The 17,172-nt window shown below is 33.2% G+C and overlaps 1 protein-coding gene and 1 pseudogene across 9 annotated transcripts in view; one reads left to right on the forward strand and one right to left on the reverse strand.

The window, feature by feature from the left end:
- The window catches only part of SNTG1 (syntrophin gamma 1), a 746,957-nt gene that overhangs the window by 688,590 nt on the left and 41,195 nt on the right, over positions 1-17,172 (reverse strand). The window lies entirely within an intron of this gene.
- LOC118612267 lies at positions 376-494 on the forward strand (annotated as a pseudogene).

The following is a 17,172-nucleotide window of genomic DNA, read 5'->3' on the forward strand; positions in this document are numbered from 1 at the left end:
TAAAGAGAGAACTTTATATAATAAATCTTCTTTCTGAAAAAACAGGAGAATATACTTTCATTAATGCCCAGGCAAAGAAGCAGTCCATTAAACACCATGAACAACCAAGGTACAAGACATCACAGAAAAAAAGAGAAAAAATCTCTATAAAATTAGCTTACAAAGAAATATGCAACTTAAATGACAGAATTCAGGACAGTACTTCTGAAAAACCTCAGTAAGTTCCAAAATGAGTCATATTAACAATTTTAGGAATTGAAATAAACAACTAGATACGCAGAACAAGTTCTGTAGTAAGGAGATTGAAACTCTCAAAAATAACAGAATAGAACTTTTGGAGATTAAAAAAAAAACACACACAAAAAACAGTGCAATGTCTACAGACATACCACCCTGAACATGCCTGATCTCATCTGATCTTGGAAGCTAAGCAGAGTCAAGCTTGGTTAATACTTGGATGGGAGACCACCTAGGAATACCAGGTGCTATAGACATTAAAATAATAAACATAAAAACAAACAAACAAACAAACAAATAAATAAATAAAACCACACTGCAGGAGTTGAAAATGAAATACCAAACATGGGAAATAGAATCAGCCAAATGGAGGAAAGGATCAGTGATATTGAAGACAGAAATCTAGAAATAAATCAAAAGGAAGAAGAGAGAAACTGAAGAATAAAAAATAATGAAAGAGAAATATAAGAATTAGCTGATACCATCAGAAGAAAAAACATAAAAATAATGGGCATTATCTAAGATGAGGAAAAGTAGGAAGAACTTGAAAGCATTTATAGACAAATAGCTGAAAAGAATCTGAGATCTAAGGAATGAGCTGTAGTTTGGAATTCAAGAAGTCAACAGAATATCCAATTATCTCAAACCAAAAAAACCTTCACCATAACACGCTGTATCAAAAATCAACGACAAAGACAAAATATTCAGGGCAGCCATGGAGGAGAAAACAGTAACTTATAAAAGAAAACCAATTAGATTATTCTCAGACTTCTCAGCACAAATCTTATAAGCCATAAAAGAGTGGAATCAAATATTCAAACTATCAAGTGAAAGAAACTACCAGCCTAAAATAATGTGTCCAGTTAAGCTCTCCTTTAGATAAGAAGGAGAAATTCAGACCTTTCCAGACCTACAAAAATTGAGGGAATTCTCAACTATGAGGCCTGCACTACGGGAAATACTGAAAGGAGACAACTCACCTAAAACAAATTGACACACAAAAAAATACATAATTAGGAATAAAGTGACTATCAGGCAAATAGAAGCAGAGGAGTGCAACCCTTGCTAAGAACAGGACATTATAAGCTTAAACAATGAGAAGAGATTTGCTATAACAAGATAGGAATGAATATTCAGCATACATAGGGACAAATTTAGACAACAATGACTGTAAAGTAATGGATTCAAAGATCCAAATTTGCAATGTGGAATGGAGATAAGGCACATGCAGAAGAAAAGGGATGACTCTCTATAAAACGATTCTCTTTTTAAATTCATAATGGTACTAACACACCATATATTCAGAACTGAGGTATATAACATAAAACAAGAAGAACCAGAGGCAAAACACACAAAAGCCAACCAAAACAAAATAAAACAAAAACAGAAACACAAGGACAAGGAAGCAATGGAAACACTGAGCTACCAGAAAGAAAAAGATAAAATGGCTGTAAGAAGACCTCATGTTTCAATAATCACCTTAAATGTAAATGGACTGAATTCACCAATTAAAAGGCATAGAGTTGTCAAATGGATCAAAAAATAAAACCCAACCATATGCTGCCTCCTGGAGACACATCTCAACTCCAAAGACAAATATAGACTCAGTGAAAGGGAGGAGAATGATATTTCAAACAAATGACATTCAGAGAAAAGCAGGAGTAGTGGTACTAATATCAGATGAAATAGATTTCAAAATAAAAAAAGTAAAGAAAAATACTGAGGGATACTTCATAATGATAAAAGGAATCATGTACCAAGAAGACATAACACTTATTAATATCTATGCTCCCAATCAGGGAGCCCTGAAATATGTAAAGCAATTACTAACAGAACTAAAGGGAAAAACAGACCAAAACACTATCTTAGCAGGGAACCTGATACCCCACTGTCAGATATAGACAGATTATTCATACAGAAAATCAATAAGAAAATAACATTTTTAAATGACACATTAGGCCAACTGGACATAATTGATATTTATAGAGCCTTTCATCCCAAAACACCTGCTTATACATTCTTCTCTAATGAACATGGAACATTTTCAAGGATGGACCACAAACTGGAACACAAAGATGATTTTAACAGACATAAGAGGGTTAAGTCATACCAAACATTTTCTCTAATTATAATGCTTCGAAGCTGGAGATCAACTGTAAAAAGAAAGCAGGAAGAACCACAAATACATGGAAATTAAACAACATGCTACTGAAGAATAACTAGATCAGAGAAGAAATAAAAAGAGAGAACATGAGATACATAGAAATGGATGATAATGATAATACAATATATCAAAGCTTTTGGGACACAGTAAAACAATCACAAGAGAAAAGTTCATATCATTACAGACCTATCTCCAAAAACAAGAACGAGCACAAATAAACAACTTAATGCTTCATCTTAAAAAACAAAAAAAAGGAAGAACAAATGAAGCTTAAAGCAGAAGAAGGAAAGAAATAATCAAAATTAGAGCAGAAAGAAATGAAATTGAAAACAAATAAAATAGCAATAGAAATCATAAGTGCAGCAAAGAGCTGGCTCTTTGAGAAGCTTAATAAAACTGTCAAAACTCCGGCTCGACTCATTACAGAAAAAACAAAGACATAAACAAAATCTGGCATGAAAGAGGGGAAACTATGACTGACATCTCAGAAATACAAAGGATCATACAAGAATACTATGAAAAAGTATATAACACCAAATTTAATAACCTAAAAGAAATGGACCAGTACTTAGGAAAATACAACCTTCCTAGACTGAATTGAGAAGAACTGGAAAATCTAAATAGATCGATCAGCAATATGGAAATTTAAACAATTATCAAAAATCTACCAAAAATTAAAAGTCCAGGACCACATGGCTTCACCAGTGAATTCTACCAAACATACAAAGACTTAATGCCTATTTTCCTCAAATTCTTCCAAAAAATTAAAGATGAAACAATACTTTTCAACTCATTTTATGAGGCAAATATCTCCCTGATACCAAAACCTGGTAAAGATAACACAAAAAAGGAAAACTACTGACAAATTTCTCTTATGAACACAGATGCAAAAAATCATAAATAAGATATTTCTAATCAAATACAGCAACATATTAAAAAGATTATACACCATATCAAGGGGACTTCATCCCAGAAGCACAAGGATGGTTCAACATATTCAAATCCATTAATGTGATACACCACATAAATAAATTAAAATATAAAATTCATATGATCATATCAATAGATGCAGAAGAAGGCTTCGACAGATACAGCATCCATTTATGATCAAAACTCTTTAAAAAATCAGTATAGATGGAAAGTACTTTAACATAATAGAGGTCAACTATGAAAAACCCTCAGCCAACATTATACTTAATGGTGAAAACTAAAAACCTGCCCCCTAAGATCAGGAACAAGTCAAGGCTGTCTACTATCACCACTGTTACTCAATATGTCATTGGAGGCTCTAGCGAGAAAGACAAGAGAAAGATATAAAAGGCATCCAGATATGAAACGAAGAAGTCAAACTGTCACTATTTACGGATGACATGATTCTCTGTATAGAAAACTCTAAAGACTCCAGAAGAACAATACTAGAAACAATGAGCAAATATAATAAAGTTTTTGGATACAAAATCAACATTCAAAATTCCATAGTGTTCCTGTACTGTTGTAATGAAGTGTCAGTTTTTCTGGGGGAGGGGGGGATATCCTTTTCCTTTTGCAACTGCAACAGAAAGAATAAAATATCTAGGAATAAATATAACAAAATGTGTAAATGACCTTTATAATGAAAACTGCAAGACCCTATTAAAAGAAATCAAAGAAGATACAAAGAAATGGAAAGATATTTTGTATTCTTGGGTTGGAAGAATTAGCATAATTAAAATGACTATATTACCTAAAGCACTATACAGATTTAATGCAATCCCCATCAAAATGCTATCAGCATTTTTTTTAAGAAATAGAACAAAAAAATCATCAGATTTGTATGGAAGCACAAAACAACCTGAATTGCCAAAGCCATCCTGAGAAAAAATAACAAGGCTAGAGGCATCAGTCTGCCTGACTTCAAAATATACTGCAAAGCAACAATAATCAAAATGACACAGTATTGGCAAGAAAACAGACACATGGACCAGTGGAACAGAATGGAGAGTCCAGAAGTAAACCTATATGGGCAAATAATTTTTACAAAAAAAGCCAAAAACATACAGTGGAGAAAGGAAAGCCTCTTCAATAAACAGTGTTGGGAAAACTGGAAAGCCATTTGCAAAAGACTCTAACTAGACTGTTGTCTATCATCACACACCAAAATTAACTCAAAATGGATTCAGGACCTGAATAGAAGGCCTGAAACAATAAAATGCATAGAAGAAAGCATAGGAACTAAACTCAAGACCTTGGATTTAAAGAGGATTTTATGAATTTGACCTCAAAGGCAAGGGAAGTAAAAGAAAAATAAATGAATGAGACTATATCAAACTCAAAAGTTTCTGCTCAGCAAAAGAAACCGTCAACAAGGTAAAGAGACAACCATCTAAACGGGAAAATATATTTGCAAGCAACACCTCTAATAAGGGCCTAATATCCCAAATATATGAAGAATTCATACAACTCAATAACAAAAAAGCAATTGATTCAATCAAAAAATTGGTAGAGGACCTGAGCAGACACTTCTCCCAAGAGGACATACAAATGGCCAACAAATTTTTGAAAAGATGCTTTACATCCTTAGCTATAAGGAAATGCAAATCAACACGACAATGAAATACCATCTCATGCCTGTTAGGATAGCTATAATCAACGGGACAAATAACAAATGCTGGAGAGGATGCAGAGAAAAAAACTCTCATACACTGCTGGTGGGACTGCAAACTGGTACAGCCACTATGAAAAATATTATGGAGATTCCTCAAAAAACTAAGAATTGACCTACCATATGATCCAGCAATTCCTCTACTGGATATTTACCCCAAAGACTTGATAACCCTTATCTGAAAAGATATTTGTACACCGATGTTCATAGCAGCATTATTCACAATGGCCAGGACATGAAAGCAACCAAACTGTCCTATGATACATGATTGGCTAAAGAAGCTGTGGTACATATATGCAATGGAATATTACTCAGTAATAAGAAGAGATGAAATACTGCCATCTGCAACAACCTGGATGGACCTCGAGATAATCATGCTAAGTGAAATAAGCTAGACAGAAATAGTTGAAGACCATATGCTATCACTTATATATGGTATATAAACCTAAAAGCAACAAACGAACAGGACAAACAAGCGGAGATCCATGGACATGTAATATAGATTAGTTGTTACCAGAGAACTATAGACTAATGGTTACTAGAAGGGTCGGAGTAGGTAGACAGGGTAAAGGGAGTCAAATATGTGGTAATAGAAAGAAATCTAAGTATGGGAAGTGAACACACAGTATAAATATATATATGCCTTACTATTAAAATGTACAAGTGAAATTTATTGGATTTCATTAACCAATGTCATCATAAAAATAATAAATAAATTTCAAATATATAAATTTAATTGTAATAAGATTTATCATAGGTAATATGTGGACATGAATATTACTAGATAAACATTCATTTGAATAGTCTTCTAAAACTAAAACAAGATATGACATAAAATAGACTGGATTAAGACATCTATTTCTTTCAGGTAAATTAAAAATAAGGTACAAGTGCATATAATTTTGTATTTATAAACACACACACACACACATATACACATAGATATCATGTGTGCATGTATATATTTTTTTTAATTAAAAAATGTTCCACTATCTAAGTATCTTACATACTTTCCAAGTCCCGGAACTCAGAACAGGGCCTAATAATAGCAGGTATGTAAAAAAATTTGCTGAATGAATCAAAAATCACTTGCCCCCACAAAGCATTTTCAACTCTCAAAGGATTAAAATGTTGACCATTTGAGCCCTTGAATACCACCGAGGGGTCCATTTATACTATGACTTAAAAATCTCACATAACGATTAGTAAACTCTCCAGAGTATAGCTATATTTGTTTTTATAAATGATTTCATGTGGATCTATGAAAATAGTGTCCTTTAACTTAAAGAAGACATGAAACTTTTTATCAGGTTATTTTTTAAAGTATAATCATTTTTTCCCCAAAGATTTTACCTTTAAAGCTATTATTTTCTGCATAGATTACATTATCTTTAGTTATTTTGCTTTAAGAAACTCTGTGGTTAAAAAAATATTAATAATATCTACATCCCAAACAATAAAGATAAACTTAAGGCAAAAAATATCATTCTTAATATTAAAATATTTTTTAGAATGCTGATGTGCTCTGAAAGCTTTTCGATAACAAGGATTGTTAGTTTTTAAAATATATAACATTTAATTTCTTAAGTGAAAGCAAAATATTTTTATGCAGTTTTAAGAAACAGAAAACATTTTACAAAATGCATATATAACATGCCTAAAAATTAACTAATTATATTATTTCAACTATTATTGATCACCTCAAAAAGATAAAGCATTTCAAATGAAATAGTTTACCATAATAAAATGTAGTGTTAAGATGGTATATTCTCTTTCCTAAAACTGCATTTAACATAGTTGGTGGCAGACAAGTAAATAACTAACCATAATACAGGATAGACTAAAACAAATGGTATTTGTCCCATCTTTTTGCCCTATTGAAATCAATAAGGCCCTTAAAAATAATAGTGAAATACTGTAAACTTAAATATCCTAGAGTCCAGATTTTTTAGCATTTTAGTCTCACCTGCCTTCAAGATAAACAAAGCAATGGATTTCATAATCTAGCAAAGCCATGAGCAAATTTTCTGAAGCCAGGTGAGAAAGAAGTGTTCCTTATTTGCATTTATATTATTTGACTCTTCTAATTATGAGTCTTGTACAGAAGTCAGTTTATTTGTTCCTCTCCTCCTTTCTCCCTTTTATTTCTTGCTATTATTGCTAAGATTACTTCAAATACAATTGTTTGTTTTTGTTCTGCAGTACTTCCTCTTTTTATTCATATGGCCTTTCTTCTTTCTAGATTAATGCCCTGGCCTACCAGGAGACTCAATTCAATGTTTACAGGAACCTAACCTAGATAGACGTTAGACACTTAATATTAGCTAGTATTTAATCCCCTAAACACTAAAACATTGTCCTTCACTGTTGTCTCTGTACACTGGCTCCAGATGGGCAGTTATAGAAATGAGGCTGATGTATCAGGAATTCATTCCATTTTATTGGAAATACAGTTCTTCTCTAAGGGAAAAAAAATGTTTTTCAAATAAAAGAAAGAACACAATAGAAACCATAAGAGTTTGTCTACGGCCATGCTACCCTGAACCAACCCGATCCCCTCTGACCTTGGAAGCTAAACAGGGTGGGGCCTGGTTAGTGCTTAGATGGGAGACTACCTAGGAAGATCAGATACTATAGGCATAATAATAATAATAATAATAATAATAATAATAATAATAAAGGATTGTAAACTGACAGTAATCCGTGAGGTCAACCAAGGGTTGCCTTGCCTGAAAAAGAGAAGAGAAGAGAAGAGAAGAGAAGAGAAGAGAAGAGAAGAGAAGAGAAGAGAAGAGAAGAGAAGAGAAGAGAAGAGAAACCATAAGGGTTTATTTTATTTTATATTTCTAAAGGCTTAGGAACATATATCCTTAAAGAATGTTTTATGTTGAATTTTTGATTTTCTAGTTCAAACCACAGAACCGCTTTATCAATAAATACCTAAAATGAAATTATTTCATCTACACTGAAGCATAGTTTATAACACGTTTTTTATAGAAGAAGAAATAGGGAGCACAGCTGTGCTGTGTGAGATGACATTGCTGGATAGCTGAGAGGTGAGAGAGCTGTGGACAAGAAGCTCAGAAGACGAAGGTATCCTCCACTAGAGGAGTAAGGGTCCTGGGGGCTGGATATGAAAGAATTAGTGAAGACAGAAATTGAGGCTGGGTGTTTTTTATGAGTATAAGTCCATGTATAAATCAGAAGAGCAAAGGGCTCAGTCTGCTTAGAGTTTAGAGCTTAGACGATGATGAGAATTCTAAGTGTTAGGTAGTTAGTCAAACATAAGCGGTAAGAGCAAAGGCCCAGCTCTGTAACCATAGAAATTTTCCTTAAAGACCTTCCATAAGTTCCTCCCAGAAATACCTCCCTTTTAGGGTTATAAATTCCCTAAATCCTATAGTACAATGGCCATGAAAGCTGCTTGCTAACGCAGTTAAAAACCCATGTGCAAAAAGTACTTCTAATAAAACTTCAGCCTCATTAAACCATCATTATAATATCATGACTATGCCTAGAAGTCCATGCACACTAGGCAATGGTTTTATAGCAGCCAGGTGTCAATCAAGGTGCCCTTACTTAACAATCACCTAGGAATATCTTTGGGACCATCCTATCATGGGGCTCAAATAGAACACAGACCTCTCCCTCCCCCAGGGATATAGCTCTCAGTCTTCCCTAGCTGTAATCCATACCCAACTTAGGGGAACATAACCTCATTTCCACATGGCTAGCCAGTTTTAGGCTTGACACATCTTCTACCTCATACTGTGTTTTTAATAAACAAATATTTCTCATAGTCACTGGGTTGAAATTTATTTCTTTAACAATGAAAAGGACCTAGAGGTGTGTATGTTACCAGAACTCTGATTGCTACAACAGTAACACAACGTGACTAGATCTAGAGTATATATAGGAGATCACTTGCTGCTCTTAACATTTAACTTCTTTACATGTCAAGCAGGCCATAATTACAATAGAAAGAAGTATCTAAAGCAATAAAATTCAAATAGAATGTAGAATGCTGAGGGAGAAGGATAAATGAGGAGTTGTATAATGAGCAGAGTTTCAGTTTAGCATGATAGAAAAGCTCTGGAGATTGGTTGCACAACAATATAAATATACTTAATACCACTGAACTGTAGCTAAAAATAGTTAAGATGGTAAATTTGGTTATGGTTTTACTGTGCCATGGTTAAATTGTTTTTTTAAAGGGGAGAGTGATTTATAACCTAAAACAATGTTCACAGTTCAATAGCAAAGATAAATAGAAGTTTAAGGTAGTTGTACAGAAAGCATAGATGCAAAAGTCATTTGTCCAAACAATTAATGGAAAGGAAAGGAATGTTCATGGTTTGCTTTTTCCCTAAACTTGTTGCATCCCTGCATTTCCAGATGCTTATGGCTATCTTCTACCTGACGGTATGAGGTATGTCTGTCAAGCAACATTCAGCGAATTTTGTGCCTTCTGTATGGGTTCAGTGATTGTTTTTTTAACAGCAAGCTCTTTTACTAGAATAGAAATTTCCCCCAAAGATATAATCTACAGATATAAATAACCATGTGCATCTGCCTCACTGTCTCACTCTACACACACACACTCAGCTATAAATAACTGATGTTTATTGCTATTTGTACACTCATAAGGTATGAATATGGACACTGCATATTTATTTCCCTTATTGAACATTTGGCCAATATGCATTGAGCAGCCTCCATGCCCAGTAATAAATAGGACAAGCATGGTCCCTGCCCACCTAGAGCATAATCTGAAGGGACAGGTTATTATATAGTCTTGATGTTACAGCTGTGGAGTGTTATCAAGACAAGCTAAGGGCTGGGTTCCTCGCCAGATCAAGCCAAGAATCCAAAACTGAGTCCCCAGGAGGTATGAGTGTAGACAATCAAAGAGAGGGAAAAGGGCCAGAAGGCAGAGTAAAGTTAGGAAAAAGGAATAGCATATGAAAATGACCTGGAGCAAGAGAAACATTGTCCCCCAAAACATAGAATCTTCATTATGAACAACTTTTACATAAGAATAGTTTCTGAGCTGGTCTGTCTAAAGCAGCATGCACATATTAACACAAATGATCATCCCAGCATTTTTTTCCTTTATGACTGTATTAAAATTAAACCTCAAATAAGTTCACTTTTCATGGTCACAAAACTAGTAAGCCATCTTCTTAGTAAGCAAATTTAGTGGCAAGCAGTGTTCTTGCCGCTATGCCTCTATATCAGAGGCTCTGTGTGCTTTTTGTCTTCTAATCTCATTTTCTAACCTTATCTTTTAATGATCTTTGCTGTGAATTCTATCTTTTCCATTTTCTACGTGTGCCATGATAAACAATGGGAAAGAGAAATATGTCAGGTTTCAAACTTTAAAGAATCGGTACAGAGGGAGAGAAGGCTTCATACCCTGGTAATGGTTTCTTTGCGACTGTCTCAACAACTCATATTCAGAATACTTGTCTGAGTTTACTGAAAGATAGTTTCTGCCTTTGAGCAATTTACCATCGAATGGCAAATAAAGCTAGAAAAACAAATGCACACATGAGCCACAGCAGTTCACAGACCTGTATACCTATTTCCCAGGAAGGTACTGACCCTCAGCATCTAAAGATAAAAGAGAGAGAGTTTTGGTGTTGTGGGCACAGAATCATCAGACAGTTACATGGGCAAGAAGGGAAATGATATTATTGAGAGGTTCATGGTGGTGCTAGGAACCATAGTGAATTGATAACAAAAAGAGAAGAAAAGTAAGTGACCCATAGCAGGACACCCACAAGCATCTCTACCTTCGAGGAGTCCTCCCCAGACCAAATACCCAGCCCCTAAACCTTGGAGGTTGCTATTTGCACTCATTGCTCTTCTGTTCTGTTTTTATATTTAATTTTTCTTTCCAAAAATATTTCAAATTATAAAAATGATTAATTCTGTATAAAAACTGAGATATAATTAGTACTGGACTAGACATCAGAAGGACTAGATTCTAGGTCCAGTCTGTACTCTGCTGGCTAAGTGGCCCTACATATGCGATATAACCTCTATTGGATCTGAGCATCCTCATTGGCCAAAATAAAGAGTTATGTTTAAATAGACTTCAAGAGTCTTTCTGGCTTCAAATTTAGGATTCTATGTTTAAAGCAAAAATGGAGAAAAATACAATCTTTACATTTTCTTAATTGTTTGTTTTATTTGACTGATTTTTTTTTCTGAAGAAAATTATCCAAAGTACTTATGAGTATAGTACAAGGAGTTAAAGGTGTTTTACAGTAGACTATATACTTGTTTTTAAGTAATGAGTCTAATTAGGATTGCTAAGGGGATTTGAAATTTATTTTTACTTTATACTCTAGAACTGCCTTTCTAAACTCTCCATTTTCCACTGACCTTCCCTTTTAGTTGGGTCTTCCTTCTCTTTGAATTGGGTGGGTATAATGACTGTGTTTTCCCACACCTAAAAATTAAATGAAAGGCCCAGAGCTTAACATACTTCTATTTTTTCTCACCAGAACTTTCTGTGTGCAAAGCATTGGCATCTGCCCTTGGGGTCACTAGAACAGATCACCTTCTGGTATCAGCTGCCTTCTTACCTCTACAGTTCTTTTTGTGCATATTATCTATAGTGTTCTCTTCAGAAACAATGGGATTATTCCATTCAATCTTGCTTAAAACTTGTTGGTAGGTTTCTATTTACCAAAAATTAAGTTAAAACTCCTTTCTTGAATTTAAAATTTTCCATATGATAAGAACTGGGTCATCCCTCCCCTCTCTTTTAGTTTCTCTGACAGACAGGCTCTCTTCCATCTTGACACTCCCACTCCCGACTGCTTCTTGAACTCTTCCCCTCATCTTCACATAGTTGGCTTGCTTATATAAATTGTGCTTCATTTTAAATTTTACCTCTGCAGAAAAAGCTTCCCTGGACAAGTTTAAATCACTTTTCTTTTTCATGACATTGTAAAATTATCTGTATAACACTTATTAGCATCATATTTCTTTCTTTCTTTCTTTCTTTCTTTCTTTCTTTCTTTCTTTCTTTCTTTTTTTCTTTCTTTCTTTTATTGTTAATTTCTCATTCTCCTGTCCCTCCCAAACATACACACTTACACACTTAGATGTAAATTTCATTAAACAGGAAACTGTCTGTCTTATTCAGCCTCAAGGCCTGAAAAAATCGAGTAATATTTTGAGGATAAATATAAAACTGCAAAAACAGAAAATAAATGGGTGACTCAACTTGCAACCCTTCTGTCTGTATCAAAGACACCTAACTAAAATAATGTCATATATACCCTACTTTACAAAATACAGAAATCTCTTCCCACCCCCTTCAGTTTTTCATTAATATTCCCACATTAAGCCTGCAAATAAAATTACTTTCCCCAAAACAAGATGTAAAATCTTAATAAATTTTCCACTGATTGCAGGGTCCATCTGGATGTATCATTGCTATATAGTTACTTGGCATGTAAAAATTGGAAATCAATAATAGATGCCAAATGAAGGAGGCAAGGATATATAATGGGGAAAAGACAGTCTATTCAGTACATGGTATTGGAAAAACAGAACAGATACATGCCAAAAATAAAATAAAATAAAAAAGTGAAACTAGACCACCTTCTTACACCATATATAAGAATAAACTCAAAATCGATTAAAGACTTAAATGTAGAACTCAAAATCATAAAACTCATGAGCAAAATCATAGGCAGTAAATCCTTTGACATTGCTTTTAGTAATATTTTTTTCTGATATATCTTCTTGGACAAGAGAAACAAAATAAAAAATAAACAAATAGAACTACAGCAAACTAAAAACTTTTCGCACAGCAAAAGAAACCATTACAGAAAAACAGACAATCTACCGAATGGAAAAAGATATTCACAAATGATACATCCAATAAAGGGTTAATATAAAGAACTCATGCAACTCAGTACCAAGAAAACTAACAATCCAATTTAAACTGGGCAGAGGACCTGAATAGATATTTCTCCACAAAGGACATACAGATGGCCAATAGACATGAAAAAATGTTCGTTACTAATTATCAGAGAAATGCAAAAGTAAAACCACCATGAGATATCACCTTACACCTGTCAGAACGGCCATTATCAATAAATTAACAAACGAGTGTTGGCAAGAATGTGGAGAAAAGGGAATCTTATGCACTGGCAGTAAGATTGCAAATTGATGCAGTCATTAAGGAGAATAGTATGGAAGATCCTCTAAAAATTAAAAATAGAACTATCTTGTGACCCTGCAATTCCATTTTGGAGTATTTATCTGAAGATATCCAAAACACTAATTAAAAAAATATCTATGTACCCCTGTGCCCGCTGAAGCATTATTTACAATAGCCAGGATATGGAAACAACCATCAATAGACAATTGGATAAAGAAGTGGTACATATATACAATGGGATATTACTTAGTCATAAAAAATAAATAAATAAAGTCTTGCCGTCTGCAACAACATGGGTGGATCTAAAAAGTATTGTGCTGAATGGAGTAAGTCAGATGGAGAAAGATAGATTCCATATGATCTCATTTATATGTGGAATCTAAAGAACAAAATAAACAAAGCAGAAACAGACTCATAGATACAGAGAACAAACTGAAGTTTGCCAGATGGGATGAGGGTTGACAAGATGAGTGAAATTAGGCAAAGGAATTAAAAAATACAAATTGATAGTTATGATATAGTCCAGGAAATGTAAAGTACAGCAAAGGGAATATAGTTAATAATATTGTAATAACTATGTATAGTGCCGGGTGGGTACTAGACTAATCGAAAAGGATCACTTCATAAATTATATAAATGTCTAGCTGCTATGTTGTACACCTGAAACTAATAGAAAATTATATTGAAAGTCAACTGTAATTGAAAAATAGAAATCATAGATGTCAAAAAATGAGAGCAGACCTTTTTTCTAATTCTCTTTCCATCCCAATTTTTGAAATAAGAATACATAACTCCAGGATCAAATATAATTTGTTACAAGAACCTGTTAATTGAATTCCATGCACCCTACTACCAACATGAACAAAAACTATATAAAATACAAAAAGGTAAAAATGCTGAAAAAGGGCAGCATGCAAATTCTCAAACCCATTCACTTGTCAGAAACAAAGACAAAAATGTTTGAATTATATATCAACAAATGGAGCCTTTATGTGTAAATATGCTTTTGTATGTATTGCAGGCACACAATGATGCTATTTTGAAATGGTAAATCTTCCCCCAAACTAAAAGCAATGCCTCCCTTCTTGTGAGCTACCTATGATTTATGTGTACAGAGAACCTGCCTGTTATGATTATTAGAGAGCTATCTTGCAAGCACCATGGCTATCAAAAGCATTCATATCAGCTTCATAGTATTCTTAACCTGAAAACAGTAATAAGAAAAAACGTTATTAGGAGGTATAGATACTGGGTGCCCACTCTACAACTGAGCACAATTACAATGATTTGAAGACAATAGTTGCTATGTATTTCATGGTAATTAATTAAAATCCTAAAAAGTCAAGTATTCTCAACATGAATTTCCAAGATATTCCAGAAATCTCTTCATCTTATATGATCATAAAAAAAAAAAAAGAAATAAAATAATCTCAGCAGGGGAGGTGACTATGAATTAAGACATTCTAAATTTTATGTTGATATATTTAGTAAAAATATTTTTCTTTGCATTTTATTTCACTAAATATGTCTTTAAATACATAGTTCTTAGCCACCTAAAAATCATTTGGAAAAAGACAGGGTATAGGTAGACAAGATAATGTTTTTTGATTGAGAACCATTTCTGAATGTTTCGGCTATGACAGGTTTTCCCAGGAAGCATTCTTTGAACAATCTCTTCTAAGAAGTGAATGTGAAATGAGTACCTGAGCATGTTCACTGTACATGGTCTTTTCCTAATTTCACTCTGTATCTAGTATGTTGAAGTTACTGAGAAGTCCTGCCATTAATATATGGACATTTAACTTTGTTTTACCCTGAATTTCCCAAAACCAACTTTTCTGTAAAAAAAATTATTATGTAATATATATTAACATACATAAAACAAATATTGTCAGAATATGTTTTGGGAAACTTGGAGCAATAAAATATATTACTGCTGATATAAGGGTTTTTCTGAAACATCTTAAATTATTTTAAATAGAATCACCAAATTTTATAGTTGAAAATTCTTGAAATTATCTAGTTCAAAACTCTCAATTTAAAGTTGATGGAAAAAAACCACGAAGTTATGCATCTGGTAAATCGCTGATCTGGCATGTAAGGGTTGTGTTTTCCAAAATCCCAGGACAGAGTTCTCTCTTACCAATACCAAAAAATAAAAATAAATAATAAAAATAAATAATAAAAAATAATCCCTTATACATCATCCTGAGAAACTGCTAAAAGAGCAAACAATTTTAAATTAAAAGGCCTGAGGATCATGTTACCACTTTTTAACTTATATGTCCTTGAGAATATAGATTCTTCTTCTAGAAAATAGGTCTTTTTATAATGACTTATGTACCCATTTCATAGAATTGTAAAGTCCAAACAAGCTAATATAATATACAGACACACTCTAAATTATATGGAGGTAATAATAAGCAAGTATTAGTTGCTTATTAATTAATATTGTTTTGTTGTTTGTTTTATTTTATCGATCCCAATTTGGAAATATAAGGTAATTTTGGTAATCGATATTATCGGTTTATAATTTTTTTTTTGTGGCTTGCTAATTTATAGTCTGTGCTTTTAGATTGAAACAAAAAGACAATTGAATGATTTGAAATTTTGGAAGGTACATTCATTTACTTTGGAAAACAGCATACTTCTTAGCATAACAAAATAAAAACTTGAGTGAATGGATAATCTTAATGTATTCAGAGAGGAAAAAGCCTAGGCCAAACAAACAGGAAAATAGAGATTTCTAGCAAAATGTTGACATGCTTTCGTCTCCCCTGAGATAACTCCAGAACACCTCTCTTATTTAATTTGAATAAAAATACAGAACCTAATGAAGTTGCTAGAGTAATTGTAGAAATACTGTTTTGTTTAAATGATGTCATATATGTTATCAAATAGGATAAAAATGATTAGTTTCTTTTTTACTTTTATTTTCTCCAAACTTTTCTTTCTCAACCTCTGCAACTCTAATTTTATTATAAAGTCCTAAGTTCTGTTGACTTGACCTATATATTGAAATATATTAAAGGAACACAATATATTGAAAGAATATCTTTTCCTTCTAATGTGTACTATTTTATACACATCTATATCTTGCTTGAACTATTTTTAATTTTTTAAAATACACTGGCGCATATTTTATGAAAGTCATGACTTGCCAAATAGAAGCAGTTCATTTAATCTCATCTGAAACAGACTTTTTTTTTAATCTGAAGCCAGCCTCGAATTGAGTCTCTTGTGCATTCAAAGTGCAATAGTTCTCCCACATCTTCTATACCTTTAAGTCAGCTTTGCTTAGACCTGGGGTCTGTCTTTATCCACAGGTGCCAACTGTTCAAGGTAAGAGAAAAGGTGTTACTAGAATTAAATTAAAATAAAATAATAATAAATTGTCAGTTTCACTAGCTATAGGGTTGTGTCTAGAGACATGGTGGTTAGAACTGCATAAGTTATACCTTTCTCCGACTCACGACTTGGGAAAGAATCTTATGGAATAAATAAAAAAACAAAAACAAAACAAAACATCTGACTATAATTAGTGAATGCCTATATCTCTATGATAATGGATAGTTTGCTATGGATTATTTTGGAAGCTCAAGAGCAGCAACAATCATATAAAACAGTTACATGTATCCTGAAAAGACAGTCACTGCTCAGATCAGACAAGGCCACTCACTACTAGGTGCTGAACAAATTAAAAAGAGTACAATAGAACACACATGCATTACTGAAAGAATGAAACATATTTCAATGCATGGTCTTTTTGGAGCACTCCCTATTTGAGCTTAAATAGTTGTTGAAACTGTTGGTGCTGACAATCGCCTGGTGAAGGCTTGTAGAGCTTCTTATTCACCATACGAGCACTAAGAATTTTTGCAAGAAGATTAGATACAAAGGAATTATTGGAATTTCAAATTGCTAAAAACATGTAATAGTCATAAG

Source organism: Rousettus aegyptiacus, unplaced genomic scaffold (genome assembly GCF_014176215.1).
Source record: "Rousettus aegyptiacus isolate mRouAeg1 unplaced genomic scaffold, mRouAeg1.p scaffold_m13_p_15, whole genome shotgun sequence".
Classification (NCBI taxonomy): Eukaryota; Metazoa; Chordata; class Mammalia; order Chiroptera; family Pteropodidae; genus Rousettus; species Rousettus aegyptiacus.